Here is a 13,124-nt window from a genome sequence, read left to right on the forward strand (position 1 = left end):
TTCTTCCTTGAATGCAGAATTGATGGCTAGAGCCACAGTGTCATCTTGTAACTGTGAGAGAAAGGTCAGGAGAATCAGATACATCAACCCTGACAGCAGTGACCTAGAGAACCTAAGCCGGTACTTCTTGTTAAGAGAGAAAAATAAGCTTTTATCTTTCAAGTGGCTGTAGGTGGTCTTCCTGTTATTTGTGGGTGAATGTAAGTCTAGCCTATAAACAGATACTTCCTCACCACATCACAGCCTCCTTTACAGAGAAAATCCAGAGCTTTGTAAGCAAAAGTCTAGGGCTTCTTGGTCACCATGGAAGAGCTAAGATGTTTTTATTTTTTTAAATTTTTTTTTTTCAATGTTTATTTATTTTTGGGACAGAGAGAGACAGAGCATGAACGGGGGAGGGGCAGAGAGAGAGGGAGACACAGAATCGGAAACAGGCTCCAGGCTCTGAGCCATCAGCCCAGAGCCTGACGCGGGGCTCGAACTCACGGACCGCGAGATCGTGACCTGGCTGAAGTCGGACGCTTAACCGACTGCGCCACCCAGGCGCCCCAGATGTTTTTATTTTTTAATGTAGCCTAATTGGAGGATAGGGCTGAATCATTCAAGAGAAGGGAGGGATCTAATCTGAGGAAAGAAGGACAGTCCCAAGGTTGGGAAGGGTGGGAAACTATCAGACCCCACAAATAGTGGGGCCTTGAGTGGCTCCCACACAGTGCCTTAGAGGGCTAGGACCTCAGATGGGTGTTACCAACGTCACCAAGTGCTGCAGTCCCAAGAGTAAAGGTAGGCTACTCTGTAGCTAAGTCTGGTTAGTAGAGAAGTTCATCATAGAGGATGTCTGTCTACCTGGCCGATGCTTGGAGACACCTGAGGAGGGACTGAAAATGGCGTCATGTGGTAAGTGGTAGAAGGAACACATGTAGCTGTGGCAACTGTGTAGACTCAGGGCCAGGCCTCCTGTTTACCTACAGGTTCGTACATTTTTGTGCAATCTCACTGTGGGTGGAGAAGGGATGGCAGTAATACCTGACCAGCGCTGGATTTTTGTCTGCCCTAATACATAGTGGATTGAGCTAGATTTAATTTTTTAACCTTTGTCTTTACATTTAAGGTGAGTTTTTTGTGACAGTATATTCTTGGGTACTGTTTTTCTATCAAATCTTTTCATTTATCCAAACAATTTTTTGTGATTTAACTAGTGTGTTTAGACGTTTGCAGTTAATGTAGTTATGAGATGGGATTAAAATTTACCATTTTATAGTTGTTTTGTTCATTCCATCTCTTTCTGCCTCCTTTTGGATTATTGGAGTGTTTTGCTTGAGTTTTCTTGTTTTTTTGGTTTTTTTGGTTCCATTTTATATATACTGTAGACTTACTATTTTTTACCTCATTTTCAAAAAATTTTAGTGCTTACCCTAGGATTTAAATATACATCTTTAACTCATCACAGTCCACCTTCAAATAATATTATAGTACTTTGTATATTGTTTAAGAGCCTTACAACAATATATTTCCACTTCTACCCATCCGTCCTTTCTACTATATGCTATAAAAACAAAACATATTGATACAACTGATCTTTGTTTTAGATAATCAGTTATCTTTTAGAGCAGCTAGGCTAAGGAAAAATAGAAATTTATATTTACTTCATTTATACCAGAGATCTTCATTTCTTTGTGCAGCTCTATGTACAAAATAGTATATTTCTTTCCAAAGTTAATAGAAATATTTTCCTAAAATTGTATAGGGAATACCATTACATCATCCAAGAGACTGTTTGTCAAGGGCCATAGGAGACAGGAACTGATATCAAAGTTTCTCCTTTTCAGTGTGTACATACATCAGATGGTTTGCTGTGCAATTGACCATTTTTCCTCTTTGGGAGAACTTTTTTGTATTTTTTGTAGTTGTGTATACAGTCTAAGCATTTATAGTCAAATCTCTATATAAAGTTCAAGCTTTAAGACTCGTTTGGACCACATGTCATCATTACTGCCACCGAGTATAGAAATGTTTCAAAACATGTATTTTGACTATATTGTGTAACTCTGCATTTGTGACCTATTTACATGTTGGTACCAATTTCCATTAAAATGACCTATGTATCAGGGGTGCCTGGCTGGCTCAGTCGGTTGAGTATCTGACTCCTGCTTTCAGCTTAGGTCGTGATCCCAGGGTCTTGGGATCAGGCCCCACATGGGGCTCTGCACTGAGCATGGAACCTGCTTGGGATTCTCTTCATCTTCCTCTGTCCCTCCTCCACTTGCACACGCACATGCCTATGCTTTCTCAAAACCAACCAATCAGCAAAGAATACAGCTAAGTAATATTTTTTTTAACAGCCTGTGTATTAAACTAAACTAAAAGTCAGTTAAACAGGACAGAGATATTTTAAAGTCCTAAAAGCCCTGAGATCTACTGTTAGACATTTAGCCACTGAGAGATTTCAACACTATTTCCAAATTTATAGCACTTGTTTTTTGAACTGCCACTAAAAAGTGCAATATGGGGAAAATGCAGTGGAGCTTCCAAAGGAGGCCCGAAGGAATATCATCTCCAGCCTCTGTGTTCCTCAATTTTCTGGCAGATGGCAGATTCACTTCTTTGGAATATATTTGGGATAGAAAATGAAGAGCTCTTTACAGGCCTTATTTGTTATGGTACAACGTTTGCAAATATGTAATTCACATTTTCTTGTATTTATTTGTCCTTTTTGTTTGTTTTCCTGTTGCTTTTGTATGTCTCATATGTCATCAGTCTTCAAAAGTAATATATAGCAGAAAAGGTATATACGCATTTTAAACTAGCCATGTTCTGGGGTGCCTAGGCAGCTCAGTCGGTTAAGCATCCCACTTCGGCTCAGGTCATGATCTCATGGTTCGTGAGTTTGAGCCCTGCGTCCAGCTCTGTGCTGACAGCTCGGAGCCTAGAGCCTGCTTGCAATTCTGTGTCTCCCTCTCTCTCTCTGCCCCTCTCCTGGCGCTCTCTCTCTCTCTCTTTCTCTCTCAAAAATAAATAGCTCTCCCAAGACAGAGAAAGGGTCCAAGGAGCCGCCTCTGGAGCCAGAGCTGTCGTGTCCCCTCCTCTTTCACTTCCCGTCGCAAACAATAAAGGCTGTTCCTTCAGTAAAAAAAAAAAAAAACAAGGGGGGGATGGGGCACCGGGTGGCTCAGAGGTTAAGGGTCGGACTCTTGGTTTCCACTCAGGTCATGAACTCTTGGTTTCTGACTTGGAGCCCTGCAGCGGTCTCTGTGCTGACAGTGCGGAGCCTGCTTGGAATTCTGTCGCCCTCTCTCTCTGCCCCTCCCCTGCTCGCTCTCTCTGTCTCTCTCTCAAAATAAATAAATAAACTTTAAAAAGTTAATGAACAAATAAACATTTTAAAATATAAATAAATAAATAAATAAATAAATAAATAAATAAATAAATAAAATACCCATGACCTGAATTAATGGTCCTATAAGCTGTCCAGATTTAAATGCATTTTTATCTCTTTGTTGTTTCCCTTTTGGGAGTTCTGTGTCAACGAAGCCAACGTCCTGCATGTGGGTCTCGTAAGGCCTGTGTTCCAAGTCTTACCTCCTGAGCCCAGGCACCAGTCTTATCGAATCACCGCTTCTAACGACGTCTAGTCCAGGCTGCTCTAACGGAATAGCACACACGGGTGGCACAGGAACAGTATGCATTCATTTCTCACAGCTCGGGAGACAGCATCAGGGCGTCGGCATGGCCCTGGAGGGAGCCCCTTTCTGGGTTGCCCACGGCTGCCTTCTCACCGTGTCGTCCCATGGCCGACCCGGCAGAGGACGCAAGATCTCTCCTGACCTGTATAACGACGCCAGTCCCGCTCACGAGGGCTCCACACCAATGACCGCATCTAATTCCAATCACCTCCTGAAGGCCCTACCTCCCCAAACCCTCATATCGGGAAGTAGATGGATGGGGGAAGGAGGACACAAACCATGCTCCATAACAACAACAACAACAACAACAACAACAACAACAACAACAACAACAAAAAGCGACCTAAAACCTAACAGGTCAGAGCTCAGAACAAAAGATTAGCAGTGCCATAACACTGTCCAAACCACAGCTGTGACCTCCACAAGTAACAGGGCTATCCATCCACTCCAGCCCAGTGCATAGGGAAACTTCCAGTTGGTTCTTTTCCATCTCACCTTGGGAGGGGATATGCCACCTTTACAGTGGCAAAATGCTTTTTTTCTGATTGAAAAGACACTTTGGTTGCATATCCATTTTTATTTCCTGTTGGGGAATGTTCTCAAATGTGGGATAAGCTAAAAATTGTGGCAATGAGGAGGAGGTCAATGCTCACTTCTGCCTATTCTGTCCCCCTCTCCAAGCCGGCATATGGCATCTAAGGAGGCTTATCACATCTCATTCTTGGGTCCTGAACGTTCGTTCTGGGACTGTGTCGGCTGACGTGCAGTGGGAGAGGAGTGGCAATGTTTGCAGGAGAGTAGGCAGGAGAAGAGAGTGATACCTGCTCCTGAGAGAGGAGATCAGGGCTTGTCTGTGGGGCTGTCTGGAGAGGGCGTGGCTCTAAACTAATGACCCAGGGTTATCAGCTGCCTGGACCCTGGCTCTTTTCTTTTCTGAAGGTCCTGAATATGACCAGCCCAGGGCCCCCCAGCCTGGCTCACTGTGACTCCACTATTTCCTGACAGGCTTTTCTCCCTCTCCGGATTGTATCTTAGGTCAAAAACGTACGGCACAGACCACATTGGCCCTTACCTCCCCGGATGCAAGGTTCCATCGCTCTATCCTGCCTCCACTTTCATTGTAAATAAAAATGTGTGTGTATATCCTCTTAATATACAAACTTGATTTGTATTTTCAACTTTAAAAATTTCATTCTCAAGAACAGGACTAGGTAAGCCTTGCTGAAGGCCCAGCTGACACTGACAAAAATGTAAAAAGGATTAGGATTAAGATTGGAGTTAAGCAGTTTTTCTAGAGCCAGAATATGGTGGTTGCGCGCTCGTGTGTGACAGATGGGCACCGTGTGTGGGAAGAGCCAGGGAATAAGTTCTGAAGATTTGGAGCCTTGGGTGATTGAAAGAACAAGAACTTTCTTGTCTGGCTAGACCCGGTTCACGACCATTCACTGGGGAATTGGTCAGCAACACAGAAGACAGTCACAGTGTTAGAGAACGTGGAAGAGGCCAGCCGCTCCTGAGTCTGTAGCCCCTGCTCACACAGAATCTTCGCCCCCATCAGCAGCCCCCCTGGTTCTCCGTGCCTGGCCCCGAGCGGACAGCAACGCCAGTGCACCCATGAGAGGGCGGGACGGGGAACTGTCCTCCACAGTCACCAAGAAAGGGAACTCAAAGGCTGGGGCTTACCACTGGGGTCACACTGCCACTCAGGTCACACAGAGACCTGCAGCTCCTGTCTGTCGCAACCAGTCACCCGACCCTCCTCCTTTTCTGGGTTCCTGGGCCACATAGGACAGTGTTTACCAGAAACACCGTTGAGCCGAGCAGACGATTTACCTGGAAGTTTGTGAAGAGCTGAGTCCACAGCTCACAGCCGTAAGAAACAGCTCTCCCCACAAACTGACGGTGGCCTTGAGCTCTACGGGCAGCAGCGTCCCCCTTGTGAATTAAGAGAACAGATCTCATTGCTCGTTGGGAAGAATTCCTCTCCTCTTTCCAGTTCTTACAGTCACAGCAACTGTGTCACAGCAGCTGTGTCACAGCCTTTTGCCAATAGCTGCTGCGTGTCCCACACCATCAAGGTCCGTCGTCCTTGGGCCGCGGCCACCTCAGCCCCTGTCGCTGCTGGTTTCACCATGAGAAGATGCCATGTCACTGCCTATCACCTAAGCTGCCACCGGTTCCATAGAGACCGCATCTGCCACTGTCCCCTCATCAGCAGCCGGGGGCCCTGCCATAGGTTGGCCTGTCACCAGGCTCCACTGTCATCGCTACAGCCTCTGCTGTCTGTTGCTTGTTTTCTCCCTGAGTAATAGAAAAGGAGAATGTTCTCTTTGTCCCTTTTCTAAGAGGAACATGAGGCTGTTCACGTTAGGAGTTTTCTTGCACCGGCTGATTCCAGGTCTGCAGAGGGAGCAGATCGTTTACTGTACGTAAATTACCTACTGGAAACTCTTAGAGCACAAACAAGGCAACTTGGGATACTAATTTTGATGAGAATGATCTATACCTCAAAGGCAAATCATCTGGTAGAGTCTCCTGAAGCATGAGCTCTTTTCAGCTAACAAGGTTTGAAGCAGTCTGTCCAGAGGCAGAGGGTTGGTACGTGATGTTTCATCACCAAACCCCTTCAGGAGGTGAGAGAGGCTGAGCGATGCCCCAGGGCCCAGGCTTTGGTCAGAGCTAAAATTAATATTCTTTCACTTTAAAGACTTACCCAGTGAAAAATAATTTCTACAGCTCAGGTTGGGGGGTGTAGGGAAGGAAAGAAAAGAAATAGCTGATTGGCAGCCCTTACGCAGGGGCAGGATCATCAATGGATGGGCGTAGATATCGATTACTTGAGTAGGGATGCAGCCCTTTCTTTGGGCAGCCTCCTCCACATATCAGCATGTAAAAGTCCTTAGCTTAGGGCCGTCAGTTTCACATAAAAGAAATCCTCCAGTCTGTGGTCTAGAGGGTATAATATAAGCTTGCCTCTAAGGATTCTGGGAGAGCCTACTAATTATTATTAAGACTTGAATTTGATACCCACCAAACATGCCTTTTTCAGTATTCGGCTGGGCCTCCCCCTGTGAGGTTCGGTTTCTCCTGAGGGTGAGTTCCGCCCCAGCCTTCTGCAGAGGTGAGGGAGGGGTCCTAGGCTGGGGGAGCAGATGTTGAGTGTACCATCTGCTCCTTTCTACCACTTTCCTGTGTCTGGCCCAACCCTACACCCCTGCCTTCAAACGTTGCTGAAGACTGCATGCCTGAATCTTTCTGGAGCTCGAGGGCAGAAACTATTTCACTTCTTTTTATCTTCTCCCAATAGGCACTTAAATGACTAATGAGTTTTCAGGAGAAAAGACCTAAGTCGTTTCTTTTGTTCAGTCTATCATGTTTAACCAAAACCCCTCCTTCCCCCCCCCCCCCGCACTTTGCTTTACAAAATTTCATCTTTAGCCTGTGTTTGTAACACACAAGAGAGTTGAGTATACTTTGCTTCGGAAATTGGAAGTGGTGTCACAAAATGTATAACATTCTCTGTGGGCCCAAGGTGGTCAGGCAAGTCGACGCCTGTGGAAGGAAGTTACAGGAGATGTGGGGACCTCATGGGGGTGCGGCAGTGGATGCCAAGAGGAGAAGGAGGCTGGTGAGAAGACACCACACTAGATATTAAAGGGTATTTTATGCCATATTGACAAGTTGGACTTAAAATATATATAGCACCACCGGGTCACAATACAATGAGGTAAGCCTAACATTTTAAGAGACACATACGAACTACCTCCTCAGTGACTGAGTGAACGGCCCCATGATGGTTTCCTCTCCCGTGATATTTGACAAGTAATTTCTTCAGCTCTTCCTCTTCCAAGACCCCTCTTCATGACTGTATCAGTGTCTCGCGCTTCTGTGGTTTTTACTTGTCTGCATCTGAGGGTAACGCTGAAGCATTAACTCATCTCCGCCATGCTAAGTACACTCTCCACACATGCACAGAGGAGACCCAGCAGAGCTCCGTAGAAAGCAACACCGAAGGACACGTGACAACCGGCTAAGCTTCGAATGTACTGCTGACTCGCCACATGGATGGATCAGTGGAGCGTGGAGGCCTCGCAGGCTTGGGGTGTTTGAAAACAACCTCTGCCCGGGTTACCGGCTGACTATTAAGCGATGCAGACATAAAAGGAAACCCTAGGAAATCAGGCTGCGGGAAATAAAAATTACAATTAAAAAAAATCTCAGCAGACACGTCAGCAGCTGCGTACTGTGGGGGAAGGTAATTCCGCAGTACTACAAAAAAAATACGTCAAAATTCATAGTTGCTACAACATTTAGTTAAAAGGTCCAGTTTTCTACAAAAAAATTATGAGATGTGGAAAGAAACAGGGAAGTGTGACTCATACTTGAGAGACAAAAGTATTTGATAGAAACTGACTTCTAGTCAGCCCAGATGTCGACTTTATCAGGAAAAGATCTCAAAGCAACTATGACAAATACGTTGAAATAATTAAAGGAAATATGACAATTCAACAGCTCAAGGATGTCAGGAGAGAAATAGAAACCACACACACACACACACACACACACACACACACACACACAGATTCTAAAGTTGCAAAAAACCACACTGACATTTTCCAAAAAATCACTAAATGGGTTCAACAACAGATTGGAGATGGCAGAAGGAGGTATCAGTGAGCTCCAAATAGAGCACTGGAAATTATTCAGTCTGAAGAGCAGAATGAAAAAAAGATTCAGGGTAAGTGAAGAGAGCCCCGAAGGCTTGTGAGACAAACATCAAACACGAAATAGGAATCCCAGAAAGAAACGAGAGACAAAATGGGCCAGGAAAACATATTCGAAGAAATAATGGCCAAAAACTTCTCAAATTTGATGGAAAACTTAAATCTGCAGATCCGAGAAGCTCAAATAATCATAAGTAGGATAAAATAGAAAAATGTCTATTACCTGGACAAGGAGAAACCCTTGAGGAAAAAAAAAACATATATCTAAGATTCTCCCCTTGTCTGGGTATGGACAACTTGGTCTCATTTTATGTTTTAATGCTTATTTATTTTTGAGAGAGAGAGAGAGAGAGAGAGAGAGAGAGAGCATGAATGGGGGAGGGGCAGAGAGAGAGGGAGACACAGAATCCGAAGCAGGCTCCAGGCTCTGACCTGCCAGCACAGAGCCCGACGCAGGGCTCGAACTCACGGACTGTGAGATCATGACCTGAGCTGAAGTCGGACGCTCAACCACCCAGGCGCCCCTAGATGCAAAGACTCAAAACAGGTTGAAAGCAAAAGGATGGGAAGAGATAACATAACGCAAACAAAGTGTATAGTTGCTGGGCCGGATATATCGTTCAAAATATACTCTAAGAAAACTATTTCTCATGACCTTTGATTGATAAGTCAGTCAAGATTTAATAATTGTAAACAGAGCTCTTTGGTCTGAGCCGCGGAAACAAGATGACGAAGGGGACATCAACGTTTGGAAAGCACCGCAATAAGACGCATGCGTTTAGCCGCCGCTGTGGCTTGAAGGCCTACCACCTTCAGAAGTCAACCTGTGGCAAATGTGGCTATCTTGCCAAGCGGAAGAGAAAGTATAACTGGAGTGCCAAGGCTAAAGGAAGAAATACCACTGGGACCGGTCAAATGAGGCACCTAAAAATTACACACCACAGATTCCGACCTGGATTCCACGAAGGAACAAGAGGGCAGCTGTTGCAGCATCCAGTTCATCTGAAGGATTTCAGTGATTAGTCATACAATAAATGTTCTGGTTTAAAAAAAATTGTAAAAGAATATCTAAAATCGGCCCCCAAAAATATGAAGTCAAAACTGACAGAACAGAAAGGAGAGGGAGTTCGCCAGTTGCAGTTGGAGACTTCAGAGCTCCTCTTGTAGTGACCAGTGGAACAACTAGACAGAAAATTGGTGAAGACATAGAAGGTGTGAACAGAACAGCCACCCAACCTGGTCGTGTTGATATGTAGGGATCACCCTACAGATGTTGATGGAGACTATAATTTAGAAACTGTGCTGTATTTCCCCCAAAGGGTAAACCCAGCCCTAACAACCCACTTGAGACAGACCAATGAGGCAGAAAAGAAGGGATTAGAGCAAAGCAGGATTTCCAAGGGCCAGAGTCATGAAGACTAACCAGAATGGCGATGCTGAACATAAATGGAGCCGGATCCTTTCAGGTCAGCGAGGCAAATGCTTTTCCTACTTAGAAAGAGAGGCAAAGCTGGGCAGACAGAGTTGGGGTTGGGGGGAAGTGAGGCGAGGGGGTGGCATGAGAAGAAAAGCATTTGAGCCCCAAGCTGCAGCTGACAATCCCAGGGCTGATCCCAGAGAATAGGCACGGAAGTAAGTGCCAGAAAGGAACCAAAAATCCTTCCTGAGATTCCACCAGAGATCGTTTGTTCCAAAGTAACACTGCACCAGAAATCTGAGGAGCTCCATCCAGCCTCGAACGCCATCAGGCCAGACGGCGTGGAGGCCAAGAAACAGCACCGGAGCTTGGCAAACTCTACGAACGGAGCCAAGCTAAGCAGCCCGGACCTCGGTGAGATTAGGATAAAAAAAAAAAAAAAAATCTATGTAAATCTATCCATTTCTCTGCTCTTATATTTGCTTGCTTTTCCTTCAGTGTTTTGTTTTGATTTTTAATTCCAATCAGGTCCCAGCTGAACCAAGGGGGAAAGTGATTTCCCACACCTAAATCAGGGTAAATAATGGAAATGCTGCAGAAGCACGCAGGGTGGCGATGGCCTTAGAGCCAGGGAATTGTTGGTGGCCGAGAGAAACGGTGGGGAGGGGTTCTGGACCGCATGGCACAGTCCTACCTTTCTTCCTAGGGATTTCTACCTTTCCTTTGTGCTTTCTCTGGAAGTTTGTGCTCACACAGCGGCCTTGGGCGTGAGGCCTGTGACTTCCCATCGTCCGGCTGGAGAAACAAACAAAGGATTGCCTCTATGGAATTGTGGAATGTTTATTATTCTAAAGAAAAGCATCTGTCTTCTCTGGCAGGAAATCCTGCCGTCATATCTTAGAACGGCCCCTGAAATAAATAGTCTTCAGTGCCTTTATTTAGTTTTTTCCAGCTTTATTGACATACAGTTGACATATAACATTGGTGTTATGTTCAAGGTGTACAACATGATCATTTGAGATCTGTATATATTGTGAAATGATCATTTGAGATCTGTATATATTGTGAAATGATCACTACAATTAGATTAGTGCCTCATATTAAGCCACAGGATATCTGGAAGCACAAGAAGGTAGGTGACCCACTGGGGGTGGGGCAGTGGCCGAGTTCATAAGCAGTGCCCACAATTGCTCAGGCTGTTAACATGGCCACGGAAGCAAACCCACTCCCAATCCTGGATCCTGCCCTGTCGTTTCTTCCTCCTCCTTCCCAGGGAGTGGGGTCTTGGAGATTACAGCCTTGAGGAAAACACTGGGACTCAACCCCACAGATGATCCATGGAACTCGTGGACAAATATTGTTGTGAACTCCTGGGATGTGTAAGAGCTTTGAGGAAGCCAGAGAAAGTTCCCATAACTCAGCTTGCCTACCAGCTCAGCCAGTCTCACTGACGGGACACACGGCTGGCTGTTTGCTCAACTCTCAAATTGCCAGAGGTTGAGGGACATTTTAGAAGTAGATTCCTACCTTTAAAAAAGATACTTTTTCTTCCTTTGTATTAAGATGTTATATGTTGCCTTTCCTTAATCTCTTCTGCAGAATGTAAGCAAGTCAAGTAGGACACTAACAAAAATCCATCATAATTTTCTGTGACTAATATGTCAGTATTTACATTCCTACTTCCTGTCTTTCTCTTCTTTAATTTTTATTTCTGGGCTCACTTTTCAGAATTTTCCAAGGTGAATTTAGGAACTGAATGTAGACTTTTTCCTTCTGTTTTTATTTGTCTTCCTATCTTTCTCCCTTACAGTCTGTTTTGTAACATAGACTTACACACCCACATCAGAAGGAAGCACACTTATATATAGGACCATCTCCGAGGAGCAGGTTTAGAGTCTAAATGAGAAAAAAGATCCTATTCCTAAAAAGAGCAGACTGGAGGATTTTGTGATTAAAATGCAAAAAGAAATCTCGACAAAAGAACTTTCTGACCCTGGTAGTATAGAAGTTAAATGGTACAAAGACCAAAGGACACAATGAAATCTTCATCTCCAGGAGACCAAAGCTGGCCTAAGATTTCTACAAGAACTTCTCAGATCCCTGAGTGATTCACATCCCTTTTTGCTTTAAAGCTATATAATTTTGTAACACTATCACTAATTCTGCATGCTGGAGTTTGTTATCTGATGTTTTACCAAATATGACTTCCTTTAAATAATAGGAAATGTGTATTTTAGTGAGATCTAAAATGATTCATTGTCAAATTAAAGAAGGGAGATGTCTCTACCAAATATCAATGTAGCTGATTTTACTGCTTTCCCTGAGGCAATATGGTTTTACACAGCTATATTGCTGCCTTAGGGAAAATTGTGACATTTCCCTCTATTTACAAAGAGTGGAAACTTAACCAATTACTTGTGAACCTTGCAAATTTTGTCAAATGTATGTTTACTAAACAAATGAATTGTTGTTTTGGACAAGTAGAGAGAGATTTTTAAGGGTCAGGCTTGATAAATGGCAGAAGCCCACGTAACTGCTGAGGACCAGTCTGGCAGGAATTGGCAATGATAACAAACTGAACAATGACGGTCCATTATCTCAGAGTTCACAGAACAAGGGCTTGGCTGCTGGCCAGGTGTATAATCAGTCTATTTTAGTCTTTATCACACAAACCAATGGGGTTTTTTTCAAATAATAGTAAATTAGGTGTGGCTGTTTTCTTTCTTTCTTTTTTTTAAAGAGGATTTCCTGACAATCTGCCTGGAAGTTATGATACTATCTTTGTGTATTTTCAGAAAATGGTACATTATGCACCTATGATAAGAAACAATGGGTCTTTGGTATCAGCTTTTTGATTCTGGGTGTTTGGGGAATTTTATTTTCAATGGTTCTTTTGATTTCATTAGTCTACATCAAGGCCAACTTTACCTTAGTCCACATCCCTTAAAATCTGTGCTTTGTGATGCCCCATTACAATAAATACAGAGAGCCACAATGTCTATATGGCAGGTTGGCTTCCACTTATTCAAAGAGGAGCGCAGAACAGACACAGCACTGCCACCCAAACCTCACCTACAATACATACTTGTGGTCACACACATAGGTCTTTGAAACCAAATGTCTGTATTTATCAGCACATTGCAGTCATTGCTGCCTAATTAACTTCCCTCGTTGTCACAATATACCAAAACAAAAATTTTAATTATTTCTTGTGGGGAGAAAATAGTCCTCAATCTCAAATCACTCAAGGTTCTATTTATTATTGAAGCTGCCATAAAGAAGCTGAGAATTTATCGTTTA

General features: G+C 44.0%; 1 pseudogene; it reads left to right on the forward strand.

The window, feature by feature from the left end:
• Window positions 1-8,282: 8,282 nt before the first annotated feature.
• Window positions 8,283-9,456, forward strand: LOC147576982 (large ribosomal subunit protein eL37-like; annotated as a pseudogene).
• Window positions 9,457-13,124: the final 3,668 nt, after the last annotated feature.

Source organism: Puma concolor, chromosome D1, assembly GCF_028749965.1.
Source record: "Puma concolor isolate L17-30 chromosome D1, mPumCon1.1.hap2, whole genome shotgun sequence".
Lineage (NCBI taxonomy): Eukaryota > Metazoa > Chordata > Mammalia > Carnivora > Felidae > Puma > Puma concolor.